Here is a 15,000-nt window from a genome sequence, read left to right as displayed (position 1 = left end):
ACAGTCCAAGGACACTGATGGCTTTACAAGGCACATACAGTGTCTCCACATTACCCCCTGTTATTACTTTGGAACAATGTGTAAAAGTAGCAACGTGGCTGCACTGTATGTGAAACATTTCGCGAGATGGGGCATTTGCAGACCAGCAGGACAGCAGACAGTTGCTTCTTTCCAGGTGGAACTCACTCTTCAACAACTCCAAGTGGCTCCATATCGGACAGGGGCACCCCCTTAATCTGTCAACAGGTCACTGCCAATCGCCCAGCTGGCCTACCACTAATCCTAAGCTTTAGCAAGTTTCGCAGCAAATGGATAATATTTACAAAGTATTCCTTCCCATCCTCTCTGTTGGCGCAAGCAATTGGATGCACTCATCCAATGTGAGTTTGGGCAGTGGGTCAACAGTCACATCCACATCAGGTATACAATACATTTCATCGGGTTCTAAGGGTAGGGGTGGGGTGTACAATTCTGGAGCGGGAGGTGTAACTATATTTTTAGGTGGAGGTGGTGGCTGTGGCATACTCACAGCAGAACTCTCCAGAACCATCTCCGTTGTTGTTGTCATTGCTGCTGAGGCACATCGTCTCACACATACCTTGATTAAAGCCTTAATACAAGCAATGATAACGATAATAGCTACAAAGATCATGAGCCCTATGAACAACCAGTGGATTATCCAGGCTCCCTAACTGCCAAATATTCCCTTCAACCAAGATCCCATTGACCATCCTTTGTTAAAGTCATGGTACTTTGCACCTTCAGCTTTAATTTTGTCAGCCAAATGATCAATTTCTTCTGAATTGTCTGAAATGTATGTGCAACATTCCGCCCCTATGACCGAACATGTCCCTCCCTTCTCTGCTAACAGCATATCAAGAGCGATGCGGTTTTGCATAACTGTCGTCCGCATAGCTACCAGCTCCACACTTGTCTTGTGAAAGCCCTCGCTGGTGGTGTTGGCAAGTTTCTCCAATGATGCTGCCATGTTGATGATTTCCCTTGCACTTTTGGCAGCTCCAAAGGGACGGAATGCAATCATGAAAAACCTCTCAACTTCTGAAATGGCTCTTTTCGGTCTGGCCTTTGGCATAAATGGTGATTGGTCGGTGATCTGAATTCTAGGTAATACGTATCCCAAATAGCATGATCCTGTCCATCCCGGTAGCCATGAGTATGCCCTGTATCCACACACAAAATACGTACCATTCAAAGGTGCTTGAAGTTCCAAAAGGTTATTTACTTGTATTTTTACAGGTGTGGTTGTCCCGTTAATTCGTCCTTTAAAGGTAATCATCTCGTTACCGTGTTCAGCATAATATTCACACGTTGAATCTGCTAAAGGGGCTGTCACACCTTGATGTTTTAGCCAGCGTATGCCGACGTATGAAAAATTTGGCGAATACGCTGGCACACGTCGAATACGTTATGGGTAAGTTTGGTATATGTTAAGAGCACGCTGGCATACTTCGTAGTACGCCGAGCTCATCGACAAATTTTAAGCATGCTCAAAATTTTTCGACATATGCCAGCGTATGACTCACAGGTTCCGCATACGCTGGCCATAAGTTGTAAGCACGTTATGCGATCATTGACACACGTCGACACACATTACTTGTAAGTTACTCATAAGTCAAAATACGTCGAGGTAATGTTTAGCGGACCCGAAACTTATTTCTTACCTATGAGTAACGTGCTTTGAACCTATGTGTAACGTATCTCTTACGCATATTGACGTATGTAGACATATTTGACGTCTTCCGGACAACCGCAGAACTTACTGAACGTTTTAACTTACAGCTACTGTATAATGGCGTATTGACAGCGTTTAGGGGAATTGGTATATAAAAATGGGCTTCACAGGAGGAACCTGTCAGTGTTCCAGACTCCATGGGTTTTTTTTTCTTCTTCGGCATGATGGTGATGTTGACACTTCGATGTCTAGTGCGGTTATGATTTAAATCGTCGAGCGGCAGCCTTTTAATAGGCTACGCCACGATGATCGTCGGCGATTCTCTCCTGTGTGCTATGCATAAGTTAGACTATCGTTGGCCATAAGTTGTGAACGCCGACAACACGCTAAGCATTCGTTGGTATAAGTTATCTATAAGTTATCGAAACGTTCTGTGTACGTTACAAATACGTTATGCATACGTCCAACTCGTTAATATACCCCCAAAACTGAAAAAAACATCAATAGTTCAGCGTACGCCAGCGTTTTAGATCAATTTTGATACGTTGCCATACGCTGGCTAAATCGTCAAGGTGTGACAGAGGCTAAAGTAAAGTCCCGTACCCTGCCTTCTAACTCGGCAAATTAATCCAACTTGTTTGTGCATAAGTTGAAAATGTGGAGGATACTTTTCTAGTCCCTCCCCTTTTTCAATCCCACAAGGTCTGTCAATTTTATTGCTCTCACAGGGCCCTGAATCACAACTTTCATCTTAATAGTCCTGTACTTAGGGTAATACCAATGCTCATAGTTCGTACAATTGTACCCCCCTTTTTCCCAATTTCCCCTTATCTCCGCTATATTCCCTCACACTGATGCTAGTGACATTCTTACTTTAGTTAAAACTGGTCTATCTTGCCTACGGACTAAGTACCCACACGTCCTCTCCCTTAAATGGGATTGTGAACAAAGGCAACCCATGTTTTGAGGAGTGTGGGAGGTGTAAACACACCCAACATTTATTTTTGCCCATCGCCCTAACGTACTGAAAGGATAGTGCCAGATAGGTGTTTTGTGGATGATCGGTCAACTCTTTATTCAGGGTTATTTCTCGTCTCTTTCTTTTACCAACCTTTGAGCCCGCCTGACCAAATTTCTTACTCCCTTTTCCCATCATTGTAGTTCTCATATCATCAGTGATTCCTTCATCATCATGTTTGCCCTCAATATTATGAATTATCCACGCACAAACAAGTGCGAAAAGAATCATGGTCATGGTAAGGTACATCTTGTTCATGTTTCCCTCTTCTCTGTTGGTGTTGCAAGTTTACAGTGTGTGGCGTGTATCCAGGTTGTCTTACCTTCACACTTTACCGCAGTTGGTGTGGTCAGCAATACCTGAAATGGCCCTTTCCACCGAGGTTCCAAGGCTGTTTTCCTCATGAAGTGTTTTATCAGTACGTAGTCTCTCGGCTGGAAGGTGTGGTACGGCCTTTCCACTGGTTCAGGTAAGACCTCGTTTACCCTTGTGCGTATTGTCCTTGTGATCCTGGAGAGCTGTTTACAAAATGTCAGCAAGTTTTCGTCCATCATTGTAATATCCAACTTATTCATGTTTGTGGGGGCAGTCACGGGCAGCCGCATCGGCCTTCCCATTAGTATTTCGTTAGGGGATAACCCTGTTTTCCCGTTTACTGTTGATCGCATGCTCATTAGTGCCAAGGGTAATGCATCTGGCCATTTTAACCCCGTTTACGTTGTTATCTTTGCCAATTTGTTCTTTAGGATTCCGTTCTGTCGTTCTACAGCACCTGCTGATTGTGGGTGGTAAACACAATGAAATGCTTGTTTGATTCCCAGTACTTTACATGCTGCCTGTGTCACTTCCCCCGTAAAGTGTCCCCCCTCATCATGGGATATTTTATGAGGGATACCAAATCGGCAGAAAAAGCTTTTTAACAGGTGAAGTGTGACCTGCTCCTTTGCTACTTGTACTGGCATAACCAAGGGGATAGGCTGGCCTGCTGCCGCTTTTGCAGCTTTGTCCGCCTTATCGTTGCCTTTGTCACTGTCTGTCGTTAGCTTCTGGTGTGCTCGACATTTGATGACCGCAATTGCTTTTGGCACCATAATGCTTTTTAGAAGCTCGGACACCAAGCCACCATATTTGATAGGTGTGCCCGCTGACGTGAGAAACCCTCGAATTTTCCAAATGGCCCCTTTGTCATGTACCACACCAAACACGTAATTGGAGTCTGTATATATATGTTGACCGCCAGGCCCACTGACAGTTCACAGGTCCTAATGAGAGCGCATAGCTCTGCCTGCTGGGCGGAGAAATGAGAGGGAAGAGGGATTGCTTCCATAATTGTACTGTTGGTACAAACCGCGTAGCCTTCGTGCCCCGAGCCATTCTGGCCTCGATAAGCTGACCCGTCAATGAACAAGGTTAAGTCCAGATTCTCTTAGGGCTGGTCCTTCAAATCCGGGCGTACAGTGGATACTCCCTGGACCGCTTCGGTGCAATCGTGAGGGTCGCAGTCTTCTTCTGTTAGCAACAAGGAAGCTGAATTAAGAACGTTACAGCGTTCGTTCTGCAGGTTCGGCTGGTGGAGCAGGGTTGTTTTGTACTGCATTAAACGCGTGTTGGTCAAGTGCTGCATCTGTTTTTGCGTCAATAAAGCTACTGCACAGTGGGGAACTCTCAAGTTAAGGGGATGACCCATTACAATTTCTGCCATGCGTTTAACAGCATAGCTTGCGGCAGCCCCTGCCTGTAAGCAGAGTGGTAGACCGCATTCGACCGGATCTAACCTTCGACTGAAGTATGCTATTGGGCGTTGGCGATCACCATGTGATTGCGTCAGCACAGCCTGTGCGAACCCTTTGGTTTCATGAGAATAAAGGAAGAACGGCTTCTCATAATCTGGGAGGCACAATGCCGGGGCCGTCAGGTCAGGTCAGGTATGGGAGCATGTGCCAGAACAGCGCGTCGCTGCGTCCACTTTCCGCCGGTACTCCAGGGGCCTCCGTCTGGCCATCCCCCAGGCAGATGCCAGGCCCATCCCCATCTCCATGAGATGATGGTCAACCTGCTGCAACCATGAGGCACGTGGTCGGCCCACTGGCCTCCTCCACTCATGAGACTCCCTCGCTGAGAGAATCTGGTGAGCAGGATCAGCGTCAGGAAAACGAGCCACATGTCCATACAGCCGCAGCTGACGCTCACGGACTATGCAGGTAACAAATCTCATCCGAGTCTCTCAGCAACCGCTCGTTGGAAACAAAATCCGACCAGCGATAGCCAAGGATTCTCCGAAGAGACCTGGTACCAAAGGAATTAAGTCTCCGTCTCAGATCCTTGGTCAAAGTCCAAGTCTCGCACCCATAGAGCAAGACTGGAAGTACCAAGGACCTGAAGACTCGGACTTTCGTCCTCCCGCACAGGTACCGGCAGCGCCACACCCCATGATCCAGTGAATCCATGACTCCCCAGGCCCGACCCAGACGTCTATTGACCTCCGGCTCACAACCTGCGGAGACATGAATATCACTGCCAAGGTAAGTGAATCTATCCACGACCTCAACATCCTCACCACAAACAGACACAGACAGGACAGCAGCATCCAAGATGTCACCGAAAGCCTGGATCTTAGTTTTGACCCAAGAAATCTGTAATCCCAACGGCTCCGACTCCTCATTCACCACCTCGAGGGCCCCCAAGAGGATGTCTAAAGTCTCCGCAAAGATGACTGCATCATCTGCAAAATCAAGGTCCAAGATCTTGACATTGCCAAACGATGCACCGCAACTTGGCTTCTCCGACATCCTCCCAAAAATCCAGTCCATACAAGTGCTGAAAAGTGTGGGGGCAAGTACACATCCCTGACGAACTCCAGTAACAACTGGAAATAAGTCAGAGATGGTACCACCACACTTCACAGCACTCTCAGTACCAGAGTAGAGTTCAGACATCAGATCGATCAGTTTCGGTGGCACCCCACGAACACCAAGAATCCTCCAGAGGACATCCCGATTCACTGAATCGAACGCTTTACAGAGATCAACATAGGCTGCAAGCAGCCCCTGCCGAAACTCTCGTCTGCGTTCGGTGAGGACACGAAGTGCAAGGATACGGTCAATCGTTGACCTCTTTGGTGTAAAGCCTGACTGCTCTGGACGCTGGTGCTCAAGCAGATGGTGGCGAACCCTATCAAGAATTATTTGAGCAAAGACCTTGCCCGGCTCTGAGAGCAGCGTCACCCCTCGGTAGTTGTTGCAGTCTTGGCGATCACCCTTCCCTTTCCAGAGAGGGACAACAAGGCCCCTCTTCCAGTCAGTTGGGATGATGCCTGTGTTCCAGGCAGAGCACAAAACTGCATGCAACGACACGAGTGCAGCATTTCCACCAGCCTTGAGAAGTTCAGCATGGATGCCACAGATCCCTGGAGCTTTGCCCCGTTTCAACTGGTTCACCGCTGCCCGTGTTTCCACAAGCGATGGTGGACCACAGTTGATTCTAGGGTCAGCAACAGGGATTGTAACACCTTTGACGTCCAACTCGACAGCTGGGGGATCAGGCTGGTACAACCGCTCAAAGTAACCGGCCCAGCGGGCCTTCACTTCAGACTCCTCTGTCAAGAGCCTACCACTCTCTGCTCGAACTGCAGTGCTCCGAGGGATGGGCTTGGATGAACGTAATGCGCGAATTCCCCTGTAAGCGGGACGAGAATCACCTGTCCACAGGTGATGCTCTACCCCCTCACAGATTCCTCGCACATAGGCCTCCTTGTCCACCCTCAGTGCACGTACAGTTTTACGCCTCAGCTCCCTGAACAGCTCAGCTCTGCCATTCAGCCTGGCCCTGCGACTCTGGTCAATGGTATCCAGTGTCCCTTGAGAGACAAAATTCTTCTTTGCCCTGCGGTGAACTCCAAGGCATCCACCGGCAACATCAAGGACGGTGGTCTTGAAGGTGCTCCACAACTCTTCAGGACCCCCCAAAGCACCCAGACCCCCCAAGTGTCCACTCAGCCTGTTCGCAAACTCCTCAGCTACTCTCTCATCCCTGAGCTTGGCAACATCCAGCCTAGGCTGGGATGGTACCATTCTCCAGGATTTAAGGTGCAGCTTTAGAGTTGCTACAACAAGCCTGTGGTCAGTATTGAGGAACTGAGCACTCCGGTAGACCCTGCAGTTCTGGATCATCCTCCAACGACCGTCAATGAGGACATGGTCAATCTCTGCCACACCGCCAGTGTTGGAATACCAAGTCCAGCGATGAGCTTGCGGGCGCTGAAACCATGAACCAGCCACCCTAAGTCCATGACTTCTTGCAAAGTCAAGGAACTTAGTGCTATTCTGGTTCATAGTTCCTGACCCATGGGGACCAACACACACCTCATAACCCTCCCTATCAGTTCCAGTCGATGCATTGAAATCCCCCAAGACTAGAAGTGTATCTCGTCTGGGGCACTGATCAACCACAGACTCGAGTGTGGCGTAGAATGTGTCCTTCACGGTGAGATCACTCGCCTCAGTCGGAGCATAAATAGAGACCAGGGAAATGACACCTAAGGAGTGGCGAATCCTTAATCTCATAATACGCTCGTTGACCGGTGTTTCCTCAATTATCATTGGGGTCAGCTTATTGGACACAGCTACAGCAACTCCTTGGGTATGGTAACCATCAGAGCGACCAGACCAATAGTAGGTGTAACCACCCACCATTATCTCGCCGCAATCCGGTCTCCGAACCTCAGAGAGAGCTGCAATCCCGATGTCCAAACGCTTGAGCTCAGATGATAACAGAGACAGGTGATCATCCTCTCTTAGGGATAGGACATTCCAGGCACCCACCCGAAGGGACCGCCTCAGGTTAACCCAAGGAGACCGCCGTCTGGTGGACGACACCTCAGCACCACTCCGACACACTCTCCCGCAATCTGACCCAGGGATGTTACCCCGTGGTTTCCCTCCTATCAAAGATTGGGGGTCCCGAAGGCTTTGCCCCAATCCTGTCATCCGGTGAGCTGCCCTGCGAAGGGAAGCTGCACAGAAGGTACTCCCACAGAGTGGGTTTTCAGATTTTTTTGCGTTTTGCGGAATGAAGCGTTTTACGGTGGCCGGAGTGCAAATCCTGCCACCAACCTCCTAATAAGAAGTAACCCAACTGCAGGAGGACGTCCGCAGACACAGTTGGGCACTAGATATGGATGGCCGTTGGCTCACAAGGAGCTCCTCCGCCCTTTGTTTCATGGGCCCTCCACTCTCGACGGGGCCGTCGAGAGTGCTGCTTTCAATTTATTAAAGCACTCTTCCATTTTCTCAGTCCACTCGATTACATTGGGCTGGTTCTTACCTACCACAACATATAATTCCTTCGTCAGGATTGCATAATCGACAACCTACTGCCAACAGAAGGTTGCCATGCCTAGGAATCGCATCATCTCCTTTTTTGTACGAGGGTGGGGCACTTCCGCAATCGAAGTTACCCTTCCCTTGTCCAATTATCTCTTGCTGTGTGAAATGTGGTGTCCCAAATACTTAACCCTTTCCTGCACTAATTGCAGCTTGTCCCTGTTTACCTTGTGGCCTTTTTTTGCTAACGCCTGTAGCAGCTGCAGCGTATCTACTTCACACGCTCCTTTGTTTTAAGGAGCAAATTAGTAAGTCATCCACATATTGGAGCAGCTTTGATCTACCTTTGAATACTATATCATCTAGGTCCTTATGCAATGCACGTGAGAATAATGTAGGGCTATCGGCAAACCCCTGCGGCAGGACATCCACGTATATTGACGGCCCTTATACGTAAAAGCAAATAAAAACTGCGATTCCTTTGTGATGGGAACTGAGAAAAATGCAGAACATAAATCAATTACCGTAAAATGTGTGGAGCTTGCAGGGATAGATGTTATCAACCCCTCTGCACTCGGTACCACAGGGTGAACACCCTGAATCACCTCATTCACTTCTCACAAGTCTTGGACAAATCTCCACTTATTCTTCTGTGGCTTTTTCACTGGCAATATAGGTATGTTTCATGGGCTTGAAGTTTCCACAATTATGCCTTGTCCCTTTAATCATTCCATTTCCGGCTTCTGCTTCTCTGCGGAGAGGGTGTTGGCGCACATTCGGCCATCGCACTCCGGCTTTGAGTTTAACCACTCGGGGTGCTGCCCCAATGATATGGCCCACATCATTATCATGCTGGGCCGTTGGTTCTGATTAAGTCTCTTGGAGGAGGAACGAGAGTTCTTTTGGAGGAGCAAGTTGGTTGGTGTGCGCGCTACATTTTGCTGGCGTTTGTGGAGTTTTCCTGGTTCCCGTCCGTGACCATGATCTCTGCCCTGGGACTCCACCTGGCCCGCTCAATTTCCTCCACGGGCACGAGCCCCACACGTGTGACTGTGGGCGGAGCCGTACGACCAATCGCAGGTGCCACACCGTGGGAACACTCCCTCACTTCAACGTGCAGGTACCCACGTGAACTGCGACCCCCAGCTCGTCTCTCCTGTCTGGCTGCGGGGATCTTTCAATAAATCGTCTGAGTGTGCATCTGAGTGTGTGGGCCCGTCTTGCAAGTAGAAACTGTATGTGTTTTTGCACATTGTAAATTCTTGCCTGTATATTCCGCGATAAGTCTTGCTCTGTGTCTTCTTTATTGTAAATAAATTACTGTAGACATGTTCCCACTTCGTTCCGTCCTTTCTTTCATTGGTCCAGCATGGTTCAGATTTGAGTTTTAGCCGGGTCTTTGTTCCCGTTAATCTGCTCATCCTAGCCGGCACGGCTTTGGCAGTTCCGCTCGACTGCACCCAAACCGGAGTGCGTAGTCGGTAGTTGGAACTCTGCCGCAGTTGGGAGAGTGACCCGGTTCGAGCAAGACGTGCTCAGGACGTGGTTCCCCGGTCGTCGAAATCACGTAGTTAATTAGGTAAATTGGTTCTTGACGAAAAAAACCCGACGCTACGCGGTTGAGATATTGACGTCCACGGTCGGTTCAGCGAGTTATCACGGACTTATCCGAGAGTGACGGCCTACAATTCCGGGGAGCCTGGTGGGAGACGACGTAACCTCCCCCACCTAGTGGTCGTTCTCTCCACTGGAACCCGGCCCGCAACAATATATTTATATGCATATATATTTATATATTCAATGTATATATATATATATATATATATATATATATATATATATATATATATATATATATATATATATATATATATATATATATATATATATATATATATATATATATATATATTGTGACGTCCACGGGACTTGAACAGTCCCGCCAACGTAGAATGAGCCGAAACGATGGAGGCGGTTTATTTATTTATAACCCAAACATGGCGGTTCTAATCGCTCTACCGCAAACGGGACGAGGAAGGTGGCACGAGTCACTTTTCACTGAGTTGATGATGTTTATTCGTTTTTACTATTAACCAGAAATAACAAGACTCGGCAAGAAGAGGGATCCAGGGCGATTCGACGGGATGGTGTGGGATCGGGCGTGGGGAAAAACACAGACAATTCCAATGAATATAGAGATCTCAAACCTTCTAAGGCGCCAAGCACACACACACACACACACACACACACACACACACACACACACACACACACACACACACACACACACACAACGTAGCTATTTCTGGTGGTCAGGCTGGACCGTGGTGTGGACGCAACTGTCCCGGGATCGGCGTCGGACGAGCTGGCCTTGCTCTCGTCAGGGGGCAGGAGAAACCGTGGTGCTGTCGACCTCCTGGTCTTGGCTCAAGTCCGCTCACAGTCGCCAGGGAACCAGTTCTGGCGCCAAGTTGCGAGCAGGAGAGGGAGGCAGGTCCGCCCGCCATTCGACCCTGTACTCCGAGTCAGCAGAACCCCAGAGCCAACCAAGGTGAGGCACGAGGCTCAGCAAGGCTCCAAGACACGATGAAGAATACGATCGAATCAGCACAACAACAAGGATGCTTCCCGCGCAACAGCCTCCACACCAAAAAAACACGATCGTTTTGTCCAGATCTTTTTCCTCTTCCTTTTCGACCCCGAACAGAACCTTTTTATCCTCCTGTCCTCGTCACTTCCAATCGAGCCGTTTATTCGCCCACCGCCGTTGCCTTCTGCCAATTGTGATCACGGGGCGGAGCCATCCGCTGCACTGTCCTGTGACGTCACGGCCAGTCTCCAGAGAATACCAAAAGGGGTTTACGCAGACACACTTACCCTATCCCGTGTCCCTATCTAATTACGTGACAATTATCATTTCCCCCCTTGAAGAAATGAACATTTACTAGACAACTTATCACCACTGAATTGCTACTTATTACATCGAGATCCTGGTAAACTCGAACAGCATGGCATACCTAATTAAACATCCTAATTACCCTTTGAATGCATACCCCCCCCTCAAACGTAACAATATATATATATATATATATATATATATATATATATATATATATATATATATATATATATATATATATACATACATACATACATACATACATACATATATGCTTGGGGGGAAGAAAGGACCTGGGGTTTCTTGGAGTGCCCAATGTGCCGGAGTATGTGCGGAGTGCATGTGACAACATGGATGAGTGCACACGGATCGCCCCGGACGGGAGTAGTGGTTAGTGTAGCGGACTGAAGGGCCGAGCCTCCGAAGCGGGACAGAGTTGTATTGGAATCCATGCCGGCCCCGCAAGAGAAGCTTTCACGGCATGTCCGGGAGTGTGCACAATCCGTGTCTCGCAGACCGCTCAAGCACGGACGATTGCTTGGGCTCGTGGCAAATGCTGAGGGGCCAGCATGTAAACGCTCCATATCAGATAAGTCACTGGAGCACGGACGGTGAAACAGAACGGATTTGGCTGCAATTTTTTCCCCCAGGGACCAGGTGTGCAATATGCACGGTACCCCCCGCATGAACAATGGGCATGGCGAGCATGTCTTGGTTCTCTGTGGAAAAACCCCAATTCCCAGTGGCAAGAATTCAAACACAAGTTGGCTTGCAACAGACATATGACTGAGCACCTCCACGCATGCAGAGGGCACATTATCATAGGGGTAAGTGACAGCGACGGGGCGACATTACGCTCTCATGTATCGGCCAAACCGGAGGGGCGAGTGCGCTGTAGACCACCGCCCTGGAGCTGCAAGGGCCGCTGAGCCTTGCCACGAGTACACGAAGCCCGGCGAGGATGTAGCGAACATCCTCGCCTGTGGCAAAGTAGCATAAGTTAGGGGAAGGGTTTCGTGTTAGATAGACCGGCCTCATGGGGGCATGAGCAGTCCTCCATGGGGCCCGGTAACACGAGTTCGGGGAAATTTAGGTAAGAATTTAGAAATGGATTATAAACGTGGACAGACATGGAACATATAGTGGGGACGAAGCTTTGCGGTAGAGTTAAATGGGAGCATGCGTAGTGTAAGGGAAGATGAGAGTGCACGAGATAGTTGGGGGAAATTAGTTAGGTGGTGATGTGTCGGTGAGTGGAAATGTGTTTGTGTGTGATAGATGAATTGTGAGTGTGAGGGCAGGGCAATGGCCAGCATGAGTATGAGTAACGGAATGCATGGTGTGAAGGATTAAATGGGGGGAGTGGATCCCACCCAAGGAAACCCAGGGGTTAGTTTAAAGTTAGGTAGAGGGATTAGGTAAATTTACACATGGATGTCGTTATGCGGTTGTTGCTGATTGTGGAAAGTTATTATTTTTTTTTTTTTGTGTAGGGTGCAGGAGATAATTGACCGGCTGGGGGTGTGGCTTGTGAGTGTCGTATTCGGATGAAGCAGGCACCCCGGGTGCTGGGGGGCTCGTCGGCCAGGTGAGGCCGTAGGTTGGTCCAGGGGGCCATTCGTGTATTCGTGGACGCAGCTACCCGAGGAGAGGGGCCTGGTGTGCCAGTGTAGTGTTCAATGGGACCGGGTGCCCGAGCAGCGGGACCTGGGGTGCCAAAATGCCAAGTGGGCATCGAGGGGGGGGGAGTACCAGTGAGGGCATCCCCCATGTTAGGGTGAGGAGCAGGCAGCTTGGATGCAGCTCCAGCATCCTGGGGGTGCTAATGGTGAGTATGCAGGTGGGCAGACCTGCTAGTGGAGCCACACTACCCAGCCACGAAATTGTGCGATGGCACAGAAAGAAAATTTGGTGGGCAAGGCCCAAAATTGTGAGAGCACCAACATGTAGCCGATGGGAATTTGGGTTTTTAGAACCCCATCATTTAACAAAGGCCTCTTCTCAGGGTATAACCCTGGGGAAAGTTTAAAAGTGTAACAATATTAGCATAGTTAGGATTGATGAAGACCCCTTCCCACCATCCACTGTCGGGATGATCGCCGGCTGCTGGACTTGCCCTCCTGTCGGACTTGAGAATGAGTCGTGTCACGATGAAAGTGTAAGATTGCATGTCATTCTGCTCTTCCTTTCCAAGGAACCTTGGGGGGATTGGGTATAAATTTGGCAATCGGGAAAGTGGGATATAGGAGATGAGACGTAGTGACGAATTGTTAAAAGAGGGGGGTTAGGGTAGTGTATATGGAAAGACGGATGGGTGCGGACGAGTCGGGCCACCCTCGAGCTCTCTCTCCCGGCACCACCGCCACTGCCCCAGGTATGTGCACACCAGGGACCGGCTGACCATATTGGTCGGGCCTGGTGTTTGGCATTACCTGGATTAACGTTTTTTTTTCTTTTCGTACTGTTTGCTGTTCGCCTTGCTGTTTCGCTTTGTCTTGCCACTGTCCCAGGACCATCAAGACTGTTCTGCATCAAGGCATCGCTCACCTTGCTGGATCACCGTTCTGCATCAAGGCATCACTCACCTCACTTCACCATTTGCTCCGTGACCTGTGTTCCACCCACACCTGTTCTGTGGACTGCTACTTACTGCAGCCTCATACCAGGTGACACCGTTCCCCTTATCAGGGTGGTTTTGTTTGTTTTATTTTGTTTTAACTGCATTTACTGTTGCAGCATGCTACCACACTTATGGGCTGCCCCTTTATTGCAGCCCCCTTCATACCAGCTCATTCCAACATATACCAGCTTCATACCAGCCACATACCAGGCTCATGCCACTTTGCTTCACCTTTGCCATGTATCACCATGACTATGAACTGCACAATCACAGCTCTGTGGAAGAAGTGGCTCTGTTCTTGTTGTTGCAGCTGCTTCTTGATCATTTTTGTTTGGAAGGCCACAACATTTATGGCCTGTATGCCGGTCACTGGCCTGCCGGTTTATTTTGTTTGGTGTGCTGGTGAAGAGCATGAAGGTAGCAAAAATCAGCAGGTGTTCTTACCCCTCTCCACAATTTTTCTTCTGCTTTTCTCCAGTTCCTGGGTCAGAAATTGTATATAGTTGTGTAGTTGTGTAGATTATTAAAGCCCACCGGTTGTGTGTTGTAGTTTCAAAAATTCCGGCAATTTCGGTATAGCATAAGGTTGTCTGTGTGAGTCGGTGAGGTAGTTCCCAACGCATCAGGTGGGACATATCTAGTTTAAATTGTCGCACACACTAAAGGGTAGAGTTGAAACGTAATCGGTAGTGGGTAACTTCACCTGCATGTCACACGGTAGTGCTAATTCCAATGTTGTCATTGTTTTTTTTACCGGTCTCCAGCTGTTGGACGAATCTGGGATAGGGAAAGGGGTAGTTACAGATTTCAGAATCCGGTCTGATGACTGCATCCACATATCCAGGTCCTTAGGCAGTTATTTCCTTAAATACATGTTCAGATTAGCCCCATCCCCATGTCTCATGGGATTTTAAATGTGACGCGTTGAGAAGGGTAAATAATAGATCCCCTCTCTTATGGGAAGTTTCTCTTTTTTTATGACAGAGACGTTTACACACATTTATTTCGCAAGCTCTGACGCCCGCCCTTATTTTTCCTCAGCAACGTTTATGCACACATTTCTTTCGCGAGCTCTGATGCATGCCCTTATTTTTCTTCAGCAACGTTTACGCACGTTTTTGGCGATCGCCAACGCCCGCCTTTTTTTGGAGCGCACGGATCGTCATGGTAATCATTCGCAAGTGGGGCGGGGTGAGCTTTGGGGGGACTCTGCGCCCACCGAGACGGCCCGCAGATATAAAACGAATTGGATTTCCGTTCTGAGAGGGGAGAAGAAAGAGAGAAAAGTAAGAGGAGGGAGAAGAGAACGAGAAAGAAAGCCAGAGAGGAAAGGGAGATGAAAACCAGAGGGCAAGTGAGCCAAAAAGAAAGCAAGAGTTGAAGCGTGCGAGGGAAGAAGCGAGCCAGAGAGGAAGCATGCAAGCGAGAAAGTGTGCAAGTGTGGTGTGC

The 15,000-nt window shown here is 48.8% G+C and overlaps 1 protein-coding gene across 1 annotated transcript in view; it reads left to right on the top strand.

Annotated features, from left to right (window-relative positions):
• The first annotated feature begins 11,216 nt into the window (after window positions 1-11,216).
• The window catches only part of LOC147033787 (uncharacterized), a 174,615-nt gene continuing 170,831 nt past the window's right edge, over window positions 11,217-15,000 (top strand). The window contains exon 1 of the mRNA XM_085882746.1: window positions 11,217-13,597. The gene's annotated coding sequence lies outside the window, so the exon portion shown is untranslated. The remainder of the gene's footprint in view (window positions 13,598-15,000) is intronic.

This window comes from Eptatretus burgeri, chromosome 1, assembly GCF_056783735.1.
Source record: "Eptatretus burgeri isolate ZD-2024b chromosome 1, Ebu_testis_v1, whole genome shotgun sequence".
Classification (NCBI taxonomy): domain Eukaryota; kingdom Metazoa; phylum Chordata; class Myxini; order Myxiniformes; family Myxinidae; genus Eptatretus; species Eptatretus burgeri.
This window is presented reverse-complemented; position numbering and strand designations above follow the sequence as displayed.